We start from the raw sequence: 12,548 nt of genomic DNA, 5'->3' as shown, positions 1-12,548 counted from the left end.
GCCCCCAGCTTGTCCGACCCGGCGTCAGCCCATCGCCGCGGTATCACGCCCCCTCCTCCGCCCATCCTTTAGGGAGGACGGCGCTCCGCCAGGGGACCCTTGCACAGGGCTGCCCCCCGCCCCCATGGGCACTGAGGGGCCTGCATTACTCAGCGCCTCTCTTCCACTCCGGGAGTCCCTTGGAGGGGCAGCACCCCCGGGCAGTGCCCCCCACCCCTAGGCTCCATGGAGGACAGCTCCCTCCCACCATGGGGACTCCTGGGCCGGGGCAGGAGACACCCGTCACAGCCCCCTGGAGAGGACATAGCCCAGTGGGCATCGCGGACCAGGCACAGCCTCCCTCCCTCCCTCCCTCACACACACACACCTCTGCGGCTCCGGCCTCCATCCGTGCGCAGCGTTGGTGGCGGCGGGGGGAGCGCGGGCTGCAGGATGAGGAAGGGAAGGGGGTGGGGGGAAACCGCTTCTGATGCTTTTCTGACCAGCAGGGCCCTTGCTCACCGCCGCCCCTGGGTGGAGGGCGCCTGTCAGTGTCGTTCTCCCCTTGGCCTGGCAGGGATGGTAATGGAGGGAGAAGGCGGAGGACAGAGATGACTAAGACAGGGAAGCAGGGTGCCGGGGAGGGGGGAGCCATTTGCAGAACCTAATCCCCCTCCTGCCTCTGAGCCCAGGAGGCGCTGGGAGGGCCAGGTGGCTGGGAGTCCGGGGCCACCGCAAAGACAGAAGGTCCTGGGTTTGGAGGGGCGCAGGGTCATGACCCTAGACTCCCCCAAGAAGGAGGAGGCAGAGACGGCTTTGGGGGTGCTGAGAAGGAAAGAGAGAGGGTGACGCTCTCCCCAGTGCTGGAGAGCTGGATGCGGGGCTGGGCTCCCTGAGGGAGAAGGCACGAGAATTGATCTTGACCTCCCTCCCTCCCTCCCTCCCTCCACAGTGCGTCGCGCAGCCCGAACTCCCTCCCTCCCCTTCAGAAACCCAAGCTTCCTTCCAATGACCTTCATGGCCAAGGAAGAGATGGCCTGTGGGAGAGGGAGGCAGAGGCCCCTCCCTCCATCTGGGGAGAGACATCTGGGGTCCAAGCCAGGTTCTGCTGTGAAACCTCAGGCCAGTCACTTGCCCTCTCTGCGCCTGCATCAGTTTTCCATCCCTAACGTGGCCAGTTGGACTGGATGGTGGTTCCTTCCTCTCCAGTGAGTGACCTGGGAAGCGCAGTGCCCACTGTGAGGGACAGAGAGAAGGGCCCGACCAGCGCAGTGTATCTGTGGGAGGCTGGAGAGCCACCGTGGGGGTAGCTGGGCCCATCTGGTCAGCAGAGGGGGCGGCCGTCTGTCTCTTGGGGATCAGCTTCCCAAGAACCCTCCTCCTGCTCACGTGACCCTAAGAGCTGCAGAGACACAGGCAAGGGACACACAGATGGGCCGCTGCCCGTGGCCAAGCAGTCAGAGTGGGGGGCCGGGGAACCCTGAGACAGTAAAGCCCTGAGGCCTTCGTGCATGAAATGACACCCACGGATATCCAGCCCTCTGCAGTGTTCAAGCCACATCCCTGCCTTCCATCCATTGAATGTCTGCCCAGCGCCTGCTCTGTGCCAGGGCGTGGGCTCTGGGCAGGGGCTGTGGAGGGGAAGGGCTCAGCTCCCACCTACTCGCCCTTCCCATGTGCCCACACCATGCTGCACAGGATGGCTCACACAGCCCCACGAGGCAGGTGCCATGGTGCCCATTCTGCAGATGAAGAAACTGAGACCCTGAGGCCAGGTGCCTTGCCCAAGGTCACACCGCAGGAAGGACAGTGCCCATTAGACTACAGAGCCCAGTTTCTAGTGTTGGCCCTGCACAGCCTCAGAGAGCCAAGCCCTGCACTGGGCACAGGCTGTGCAAGTGTGGGCCTCCGTTTTCCCATCTGTAGGATGGGGACACTGGCAGCTGCTCTGCCGCCCACCTTCCTGAGACGGTGGCTGCGGGGCTGCCGTGAGTCCATGTGTGTAAGGGCCCTTTGTAAACACATCAGAGTGGGGTGTTGATCCTCAGGTAGGTTTGGGTGCCTGTGTGCCAGGGCAGACCCAACGCCACCCTCTCAGAGTTCACTGTCCAGCAGAGAGAGGTGCCAGCATTTGGCAGCACAGCAGGCCAGCCTGGCCACCGCGGTTTACTGGTGCAGTGGGGGCCCCCTCGCTGCCCTCCGCGCCCCAATGCCCTTTGAGGGCGGTCCTGCCGGAGGATGCACAGGTGTTCAGATGCAGGCCCAGGTAGAGCAGATGGAAAACCGAGGTTCCGCGGAGCCCCCAGTCAGCCCGGCCTGCTCCCTCATGGGCTCCCTGCCTTTCCAGGGCTGGGTCCCCAGACCCGTCAGCATGGTAACAGCGGCTCTGCCTCCTGGGGCTCCCCAGGGCTCAACCCCCCACGGAGAGGAAGTGGAAAGTGCATCGGAGGAAGCAGAGGCTCCTGGCAGGAGGAGGACCCTGCTGTCAGCTCTGTAATGGAGGTGGCCCGGCAGCTGCCCGGGGCCCTGCTCGGACTTGTCTGGGTGTTTCTGTGCTATTTCTTCATCCCTTTTTACCGAAGGGAAAACTGAGGCTGATTTGCTCAGTCACGCAGCCGACATTCATGGGGTGTCCACACGGCTCCCTGCTGGGATCCTATGGTAGCAAAGACAAAAGTCTGCATTCCAGACAGGAAGCTGAAGTCGTGGGCACAGAAGCATGTCCGTGACGACTGGAGAATGTGGTCAGCGCTGGGGAGGGAAGAAGGGCCGCTGTCCTCGGGGAATCAGACAAGGTCTCCAGGAGGGGATGGCATCTGGAATGTGCCCTGAGGGACGAGTAGCATGTGGCTAACCCGGGAGAAGCATTCTCTGCTGAGGGATCAGCACATGCAAAGGCCCTGGGGCAGGAATAAATGCGGTGTGTCTGAAGAACAGAAAGGAGCCAGGCTGGTGTTTGGTGAGCACAGAGGACGGCCTCAGAGAGGAGGCAGGGGCTAGATCTCAGAGGCCCTTAGGCTGTGGTGAGGAGTTGGGTTTGTTTTCATTATTACCAAAAGCTTTTAAGTGGAGTAACTTGAGCTGATTCCAGCAAGTGTGTGACTTGGGGAGGGGGCAGCAGAGGGGCAGGAGACAGATGAGGAGGCTGCTGCAGTGGCAAGAGGTGCCGGGGCCTGGACCAGGCTTTGGCAGTGGAGAGGGGGAAGGTGGGGTTCAGGACATATCCTGATTATGGATGGGATGTGGAGGGTGAGGAAAAGGGATCAAAGATGACTTCAGCGTCGTGGGCCCCGGGTGGGTGTTGGTGCCATGAACGGGGTACAGGGGGAGCAGGTTTGGGAGCGGGGTATGAGCAGGAGTCTGGTTTTGAACATGTTGAGTCTGAGGTGTGGGGTAGGCAGTGTGGGAATGCAAGTCGGAGCTCAGGGGGGAGGGGGCTGGGAATATAAATTTGGAAGCCATTCTTGTCGAGTAGATGAGCTCATCTTGAGGATATTCAGACGGAGGAGTGTGCGTGGGCCCCCAGACACCCCAGCATTTCATGAACAGATGCCCGTGCAGCGCCAAGAGTGGGGTGTCCTGGACAGACTTCCAGGCTACAGCGCCCAGGTCTCTCTCACTCTGGTGCCCAGGCAGGTCGACAAATGGGTAGGACCCACCCTCCCTGCCCGCTTGGCCCCTGGGGAGACCAAGACCGTGGGAATGTGGCAGAGGAGCCGGGGGCTCAGGCTCTGGAATCAGACCGGGGTTTGCAGCTCAGCTCTCCACTTGCAAGCTGAGCCCACTCAGCCGCTATGTTCTCATCTGTAAAATGGGGATAGTCTAGCAGCTCCCCCGCGGGATTGTGGGGAGTGTTGGGATAGTGCCCGGGAAGTGCTCCAGGGAAGACCTGGCTGAGAGGAGGTGCCAGTTCTGTTCCTGCCTGGGCATAGGTGCAGGCTGAGAGGGGGGTCAGAGTGGGGGTGGGGATCTCCATCCAGGGTGTGTGGCAGGGGGCCTGGGGAGGGAGCCTCTGCCTAGAGCCCAAGCAGCAGCCTGGGAGGCAAGGTTTTGGGCTTCCTGGTGACTCTGCCAGCCCTGCTCAGGTGCCGCCTCCTACCAATGCCCTTGCTCCTTCCTCCACATCTTCATCCCATCACAGCCCGGCACTGTCTCTGGCTTCTGAGAGCCCCTGTCTTGGTTAGCCCAGCCCTTCCCACTGGGGACAGCTCATCCTCACTACTTTGAAATACACCTTAGTGGTCCCATTTCTCAGATTTGGAGACTGAGGCCAAAGAGAAATGGGGGGATAACTGAAACATTATAGGTAGATGGTCACTGACCGTAGGGGGCAGAGGGAACTGACATCTCCTTGGCACTTGCAGCATGCCAGGCCCTCAGGGCACAGCTCTGAGCAAGCCCAACCATCCCTGCCCTCGGGGGCTCACAGCCAAGCAGGACAGACAAACCCTAAAGCACAGGGAGAGCCCTGGTGGGTGTTTGAAGAAGGGCGCGAGGAGCCTGGTATTGAAGGAGGGGAGTCCTCAGGGGGCCAATGAAGGCATCTGACATTGAAGTCTGGGCCTCAGCAAAAATTAGGCCTTAGTTAGGCAAAGGAGTGACCACACCTGAGCAAAGGCCCAGGGAGCAGGGACCAGGAAGCCCCAGAGAGCCCCTGCTGCTGCCTGCAGGGCAGCCACGCTCGGCTCAGGCCTCTCCGTGCTCGGAGCATGCACCTGCCACATGCCGAGCCTTGCCTATGGCTGGACTCCTGTGCCAGCCCGGCCAGAGGACATCTCCCCCCCTCCCGCCCCCCCGCCCCAGTGGAGCTGGACGTGAAAGGTGACTCTGGCAGCCGCCATCAGCCTCTGCATCTGTTCCTGGCGCCAGGAGAATTCCCAGGCCTTGGCCAGGGTCAGAGGGTCAGAGCCTCAGGGGAGGGGATGCAGGCGAGCTGATAGGGACAGAGGGACAGGGCAGGAGTGGAGGAAGCGTCATGGACACGGTGTTGTCAGGAGTGGAACAAGAGCCGAAGCGGAGGCCCGCGGGCCACAGGTCTAAACATCCCAGTTATAAACCAAACTGTGCAGAACAATGCATTCTGCCCTCCAACCTTGACCCGAACGCCTTCATAACAACCCGCAGGCTGGTCTGAATTTAGAATTTAGACCCTCGGCGTTCCAGGACGGGCTATGGAGGCTGCTCCTGTCTCTTCCCCCTCCATCCTGTCCCACAAGGGGCCTCCTGGACCCCAGATGGACACCCAGCCCTCATATCCCAGTTCCATCCGTGGCCCCAGAGAGGATCCCCGCTTGGCCCCGGGACTGCCTCCCAGCAGTGAGGACAGCATACGGGCAGATGCTAGCCATGGCCTGAGACTGCGAGAGAGGGGATGCCAGGGCTCTCGTGTGGCCTAGGAGGGGTACAGGGGGTCCCCCTGGGGATCCCTTGCTCTGTGCCCTGTGCCCATTTCACTGATGGGGAGACTGAGGTTTGGAGCAGGGAAATATTTCAGTGGTGGCGCTAATGATGACGGGAAATGTCCGTGATGGCTGCTACCTGAGTGAGGAGAGGAGCCCAGTGTGCGGGGGCAGGTGAGGGGCCCCAGACTTTGTCTCTCTGAGCCTCAGTTTCTCCCCTCTGAAGGCAGGGACCCTGGTTACACCAGCCTCACGCAGCCCTGCCAGCATCAGTCAAGAGGGTGCCGATTTCTTAAACAGCTTTACTGAGGTAAAACTCACATGCCAGGAAACTCACCCGTTTTAGTGCACAACTCAAGGGCTTTGAGTATCTTCACAGAGTTGTACAACCATCATCACAATCTAATTTTAGACACTTCCATCACCCCAGGAAAAACCTTGTGAGGATGCGGATTTGAAAGCCCCCGGCAGCATCCCTGGCCGGCGGTCAGCCACCCATGGGCGTTTGCCATGGTTGTTATTCGCAATGATAACATGTTTACAGTGGTGGCTCCGGGTGTGGGGGTGATGGCTGCTTTGTAATTTTGAAACATTTTTATATATTTTCTGAATATTTTTACTGACTTGATTGGGGTGACATGGGCTAATAAGATTATATAGGTTTCAGGCATACAACCTATAACACATCACCTGTGTATTGTAGTGTGTGTTCACCACCCGAAGTCAAGTCTCCTTCCATCACCATTTATCTCCACTTCTGAGTATTTTTTTAAAATATCTTTTTATTGACTTCAGAGAGGAAGGGAGAGGGAGAGAGATAGAAACATCAATGATGAGAGATAATCATGGATCGGCTGCCTCCTGCACGCCCTACACTGAGCCCACAACCTGGGCATGTGCCCTGACCGGGAATTGAACCCTGACCTCCTGGTTCATAGGTTGACGCTCAACCGCTGAGCCACGCCGGCCGGGCTGAGTATTTTTTAAAGGGAGAACATAAGATTTTTAAAAGGAGGGGGCAAAAGAGAAATCTACTTCCATTTTGAAAATATAAAGTCATCAATACTTGGAAGGAAGAAAAAGGAAAGGAGGAAGGAAGGAAGGAAGGAAGGAAGGAAGGAAGGAAGGAAGGAAGGAAGGAAGGAAGGAAGGAAGGAAAGAAAGGCAACGAAGAAAGGCAGGAAGGATAGAAAGATACAGTGGAAGGAAAGATCACAGATTTTCTTTAATAGAGAAAATGGTTGTTGTGGAGACGGCTCCGAACTCAGAGTCCAGAGGCCTGGGTCCCAGTCCTACCCTGTCACCGCTTGCACTATGATCTTGGGCAACACTTTTCCCTTTTTTTTCCCCCAGTTTTTTTTTTTTTTAGTTTCAAGAAAAACGATTTTAAATATAATATAACATTACATGCAATAAACCTTAATATTTCAAGAAAAACGATCTTAATATGTTACATGCAACAAACATTAATATCTCAAGAAAAATGATTTTAAATATGATAATGTTACATTCAATAAACACCAATTATTCAAGAAAAATGATCTTACATATAATAATATTACAGGCAGTAAACATTAATATTTCCACTCTTCCCTTTCTGTGCCTCAGTTTCCACATCGTACAATGAGGGCGATGGTGGGAAAACTGGAGGAGCGAGCTCATCTTCAAATCATTCTTTCAGCCAACAGGGGTGCTGGGAGTGCCCGGGATATGCCAGGCTCCGTGCCGGGTGCTGGGGATATGGTGGCAAACAGGACCAGCCGCATCCCTGCTCTCAGGACAGCAGAACATCAGGGAACGCCAGAGCCGGGACTGCCCTGAACCGCTCCAGCCTCCGCTGGAAGCCCAGGGCTGTGTGGTGTGGGCGCGCCCGGCCTCGGGGCAGCAGGAACAGAGAGGGACTTGTTGCCCCGAGGCAGCCTCACCTCCTCCCAACTGTATTTCTTGGCCCACCTCCACCCTGGCCTCCACCCTAGCTCCCTGCTTTAGAGGGCACCTCAGAGCCTGCTGGGCCTCTTGTCTCCCACTTCCTGGGGTCAATTTGGCTGGAAATATCCTGGCCCACTCTTCCAGCCAGCCCCCAGGAGACCCGCCTGCCAGCTCCCTCCGCCGCTCCATTTGGTGACCTGGTTGTGGGAGCCCAGCCTGTGTTCTCAGCAAGTTATCATACTTTATAGTCCTAACAGCTACCATTCATCAGGCATTATCTTACATAAGCCTCACAGCAGCCCATTTTACTGATGTGGAAACCGAGGCTCAGAGAGGTATGGTCATTTAAGCCACACAGCTCCTCAGTGGCAGCTCTGACATTCAATGCCAGGCCTGTCTGACATCAGAGCCCGGGAAATAGGAGACTTTCAGGATGACCGCCACTGGGTCCACGCCAGGCCACGCATGGTGCTCTCCGGCATGGTTTGCATTCAGCGGGATCTGAGCACCAGGGTCCCTGAGCTCTGGGCCCAGATCTCAGGCACCGGAGTAGGGGTATCTTTCGCACACTTTCTCCAGACCCCTCTTGGGTGGCGGTGCCAATTTAGAGGGAGCATGTGGCGTTTGGGGGTCCTGGGAGGGTTTATTTCATCCTCCCTCCCGGTGCTTCAGGTTTGAAGGCGCCGCTGCAGATGGCAAGGCGAGGCCTCCCTGGGAAACCACCATCTGCCCAGAATGAGCGGGGAGAGCTGGCATGCCACCCTCCATCCCGCCCACACGGCCACGAGGCTGGTGGGCCCAACACGCTTTTCTCTGGGCACCTGTTCTGTCCTCCCTCAGGCGAACCAGGAGTCGGGTGGGAGGTGCAGGGGCGGCACTGGCTGGAGGCTGGATCAGGCCTGAGTCCCCAGGCAGGAGGCGATATATATTTTTATTGATCTTAGAGAAAGATAGAAACATCAATGATGAGAGAGAATCATTGATCGGTTGCCTCTGCACACCCTCCCCCGCACTCCAGGAATCGAGCCTGCCACCTGGGCATGTGCCCTGACCGGGAATCGAACTTGTGACCTCCTGGTACACAGGTCGATGCTCAACCACTGAGCCACACCGGCCGGGTGTGATAGAGGACTCTTAAACAGAGAGCTCAGGGGCAGTGTGTCCAGGTGAAAGTCTGGAGCTGAGGAGCTGCTAGGCCTCAGCTGTGCTGCCTCCTTCGAGTGTTGCCAGAGCACCTACTATGTGCTGAGCCTGGGCCTAGCGAGGGAATCCGGCAGGGAGCAAGGCACTCAGTCTAGACATGGGAGCCAGCAGGTGCTCTCCGCTGCCTGTCAAGGTGGGGCTGAGAAACAGGCCTCTGGGGTCCCATCTTAGCCACTCATCTTACCCCCGCAGCCACGGGGGGTAGTGCACGACACCCGGTTTAGATAATACTGGTTCACAGCTGAGGTCTTGAGATCCAGAGAGTGAAGCAACTTGCCCAGGCTCACCAGGCTCGGGAATGGCCAAGCGGAATTTAAACCCAGAGCCTCTGCCCGGCACTGGCCCCTAACCACTAAGCTAGTGATCCTTAACCTTGGAAGGGAGCATGCAAATCACATGGAGATCGTGTTTATTTGTGGGGAGGACCGTGTTTAAAATCCAGATTCTCTCCTCCCCTCCCCTGCACCCCGCCCCAGAAGATGCTAACCCAGCATGTCTGAGAAATGTGCATTTTAACAAGCTGCCCAGGGAATCCTGATACAGGCCTGGAGAGGGCCTCGCTTAGAGAGCCTGGGCCATGGCAGAGCTGGGGCCCCTTCCCACCCAGGCACCCCCATCCCCACCCAGCCCTGGAGATGCTGGTCGGAGGGGCTCAGCTCCCACACCTGGCCCTGCCCTCTAATCTCTCCTATAAGCTGCTTGTCCTCTAAGCAGCCCTGGGGAGCCAGTGACTTGGGCAGCCTGGCCCAGACCCCTGACCACCCCCTTCAGCCTAGCCCGAGGCTCCCTGCACCCTCTCCATGGCTCTTCTCAGACCCCCTACCCCTCAGGCTTGCCAGGGCTTACTGGGCCCATCTGTGTAGGGTGAGGCCTCTCAGGGAAGAGCTCCAGGGAAATTCCATGTCTCTGGGTGGGGGGTTCTCTGTGGGGAGTCCCATCCTTTCCAGCCCCTCCTGAAGTTTCCATGGCAACTACTGTTGCCATGGTATTGCTGGGTGCAGAGCTGGTGCAGAAGATGGTGGACCCCAGGCCCGCCTACCTACCCTAAGCTCTGTAAAAATAGATGTCCTATCTTCACGACCCTGGGAGATCCCAAATACTAGGGGGTCACCCTCCCACAGGAGTCAGTAAGGGGAGGGAAAGATAGAGACAAGAAGCCCCCGCCCCCCCCCAACACCCCAGTTAATCACCCCTTCTCTGTGCTGCCTGGCGCACCTTGCTCCAGCACATATCACACTGCATTGCATTATCTGTTTACTCGTCTGTCTCTCCCACCACAGTGTGCGCTCCTTGGGGTGGAACTGTCTGACTCATCATCTCCCATCCCCAGGGCCCAGCACAGGGCCTGGCACAGAGCAGCTGCTCTCAAATATGTCCTAGATGGAACCGAATTGAATTACATAAAAAGCCAAGCCTGGCTCCTCGAGTTTAGTGAGCAACGGGGTTTGACAGGGAAGCTCCCAGGCTCTGGGGTCCAACAGGCACTTGGGTTTGAATCCTAGCTCCGCCATCCCTACCTGGGTAACCTTGGATGAGTCGCTCCACATCTCTGAGCCTCAGTTGCTTCATCTGCAAAATGATAATTTCCTGCCCAGCCAGTGTGGGTCAGTGGTTGAGCGCTGACCTATGAACCAGGAAGTCACCGTTAGATTACCGGTCAGGGCACTTGCCTGGGATGCAGGCTCGATCCCCAGTAGGGGGCGTGCAGGAGGCAACCGATTGATGATTCATCATTGATGTTTCTATCTCTCCCTCTCCCTGTCTCTCTGAAATCAATAAAAAATATATATGTTTTTAGATGATAATTTCCATATCAGAGCACTGTTTTGGGGACTTGCAGTTTCAGTCAATATGAAGAGCCTCCTTGTGCTAAGCCTTGTGCTGGGCACTGGGGCACAGTGTGCACAGAAGCATGCAGGCCCTGCCCTCTGAAGCTCAGGTTTGCAAAAGTGAAAAGTACTTGCCTGGCACCTAGAAATGATGAATAAGTGCAGGATTTCTCATCCTTCTTCCTCATTAAAGTGGCTGATTCCTCCCCAGTAGCTTTTAATCTCCCCAGAGGAGGGCAGGGTGAGGACAGGCCCTCCCCAGGGCTCCAAGAAGAGGCCTTGAACCCAGGAGCCTGGGCCTACTCTGTTTCCCCCAGAACTCTCTGCCCCAACCCTGGGGTGCAGGAAGCTGGGTGAATCTAGGTCAGGCTCTGGGCTGGGGGGCAGGATACTGGGGTTCTTTCTCTGGCTCTGCCCCAGCCCTGTATGACCTTGAGTGTGTCTTTCCCCCTTCCTGGGCCTCTATGTGCCTCTCCATGAATGTGGGGGCTGAACATAGTCCCTCAGGCTCCAGGCTGTTCCCCTCTTTTCGGGGCCCTGGGGGTGCCATGACTATGGGTTCCAACAGCCTCATCCCTGAGAGGCCTCCACCCTCATGCTTGTGCCAGCCTGGGTGGGGCCACCGGGTGGAGAGGGCAGGGATGAGAAGAGCTGACCGGACAGAGTGAATTTGCACCCACGAGACTAAGCCGAAAGGACTGCGGAGATTGACATGCGCACAGGCAGGTGCCTGTGGTACAGACATCCGGTCTGAGGGCAGGGGGTGATTTGGGGTTCCCTCAGTCCAGTTCTTCTTGGGAGCTGGGTCTGCCTGGGGCTGAAGGGCAGGGAGCTTCCACTGCAGAGTCAAACAGACTGGGTCCAGGGCCTGCTCTGTTAGATACGGGCTGTGCGACCTGAACATCTCTGAGCCTCAGTTTCCTCATCTGTAAGTGGGAATAATAAGAACGCCTAACTCACGGGGCTATTGTGTGGAGTCCATGAGAGATTATCCACAGAAAGCCTGGCATGCAGTAGGCATTAAGAAGCATGAGTTCTCCTTGCCTCCTACTTCCTCCCATCCCCCTCATCCTCAGCCCAGCCAGATGGGGCCCGGGAAGGGGAAGTGAGACGCTGCCCATCCCCACGGCGGAAGGGAAGGGAGAAGGTGTGGCTCCGTTTCCTTGGGATCCACTCTGTGGCCACTGGGCACTTAGGCATGTGGGGCACCCTGTGCCTCCGTTTCTTCCGGCTTCAATGGCAGTAGCTGGGTTGGGCTGACCTGAGACAGGCCTGGGGACTTGTTGGTCTTGTCTCCTGGCAGCTCAGATGCATAAATTCTGTGGCCCGGGGAACTTGGGGAGCTCTGTTTGTCCCAAATAGCTTCTATTTCTTATATATACTTAAGGCCCGTCACCTATGTCGAGGTGCGGGGGGTTCCCATATAGATGCTGCTCCTAAGTGGGACATGCACAGGTGGTCTGGACCATCCGCTTGAGGCTTGCGCCAATACCTTCTGGTCAGACACTTTCACAGAGACAGCACCGAGATCTGAGCCGAGCCAGAGAAATTACACACAGACGAACAGGTTAGATGCAAGCACACAGGGGGTTTGTTTACCAGTTCCTGATGGGTCTCGGACGCTGGGAAGGATCCACCGGCGATGCTCGCTGACACACACACAGGGGTAGACGGCGCCGTTGGCTGCTGGCGCTTTCCTCGATCGACAGTTAATTGGGCAGAGTTTCGTGCTGGGAACCGAGACGTGAGCACTCACAGGTCCTCACGCTCTGGCGACAGGAGAGCTATGCGCTGGAGAGCGACACGCTGCTGGGTCCATCAGACTGTCTGGTTATATACCGCTCTGTAGGCGTGGTCTTCGCTGGTGTGTGTGTTATCAGCGGCTGCCATATGTGGATCCACTAGGGGTCTGCTAATCTATGGGTGTGTACAGGCTTTGGGCGTGCCCATCAGATAGATTGTTTACCAGGACTAGTGGGGTTACAAGGATGCATTCTTGGGTCTCACACAGTATTCCTATATCTAACATCTACACTAATAAAAGAGAAACATGGTAATTAGCGTACGACTGCTACCCTTTTCATTGGCTAATCAGTGAGTATATGCAAATTAACTGTCAGCCAAGATGGCGGCCGGCGGCCAGGCAGCTGGAAGCGAACATGAGGCTTGCTTGCTGCAGTGAAGGAGGACTCCAACGTTCCCCGCCTGC

General features: G+C 57.2%; 1 protein-coding gene across 1 annotated transcript in view; it reads left to right on the top strand.

The window, feature by feature from the left end:
* The window catches only part of DNM1 (dynamin 1), a 42,230-nt gene that overhangs the window by 332 nt on the left and 29,350 nt on the right, over positions 1-12,548 (top strand). The window lies entirely within an intron of this gene.

The sequence above is a fragment of the Myotis brandtii genome, unplaced genomic scaffold (genome assembly GCF_000412655.1).
Source record: "Myotis brandtii unplaced genomic scaffold, ASM41265v1 scaffold68, whole genome shotgun sequence".
Lineage (NCBI taxonomy): Eukaryota > Metazoa > Chordata > Mammalia > Chiroptera > Vespertilionidae > Myotis > Myotis brandtii.
The sequence above is the reverse complement of the archived record's forward strand: the minus strand, read 5'-3'. Positions and strand labels throughout refer to the sequence as shown.